The sequence below is a fragment of the Temnothorax longispinosus genome, chromosome 7 (assembly GCF_030848805.1).
Source record: "Temnothorax longispinosus isolate EJ_2023e chromosome 7, Tlon_JGU_v1, whole genome shotgun sequence".
NCBI lineage: Eukaryota > Metazoa > Arthropoda > Insecta > Hymenoptera > Formicidae > Temnothorax > Temnothorax longispinosus.
The window spans coordinates 6,383,872-6,384,672 of NC_092364.1; positions in this window are offsets into that span (position 1 = coordinate 6,383,872).

Sequence of the window (801 nt, forward strand, 5' to 3'; positions counted from 1 at the left end):
AAATATGCAAACTATTTATTAATATACATATAAATCCGTATTTATACGTACGTGTGAAAATACGTACAATTAACTATTTTTTTACGTAGTTATATTTTTAATACGTTAAAACATTTGTTCCAGCTGTTCACTAATTTAAAAATTTTGTCTTTGGAAAAATTTTGTCCATGTGTACTGAAAACAATTTTACTGCTTCCTTAAGGGGATCCTAAAGTGAAGGCTGAACTTCCTCGACATCGGTAATGTCAACATTTCTCATCCTGTTTTCTTGTCATATATCTATAGGCATCTGAGAGGCATCTGTCTTTGTTCGATTGCTGCGCCATCTCTTGCCACACGCAATATTGCTTATCCTGTCAACCTGAATGTGCTTTTGCACATATAAAAGTTATATACACTAATCTTTTTTTCTAGGCTTTTAATCTTAGATCTAATTGCACGATATTGTTCTTAAATGTTGTCCCTAGGTCATGCCGGTCTAATTTTGTGGATATTTATTGTGGAATTTTTGTACAAACAAATATTGTCATCACGTATACCAAAAATTAACAAAAATATTAATTTTTTCTCGTTTTCGATATAAATTCGACCACCATGACCTAGATTTTGATGCGTACTTTAATTCTAGACAAGAATTTTGCATTTCTATAAACCCAATTAAAAGATTAGTGCTAAGAAAAAAAGCCGGTATTACAGACGGCTTTAGGATCCCCTTAAGTTATTCATTTTTTTATTTTTTATTGCAACAGCAATTTAAAGATCCAAAAAATAGTAGTCAGGGCGTGAGAGGTCCGAATTGTG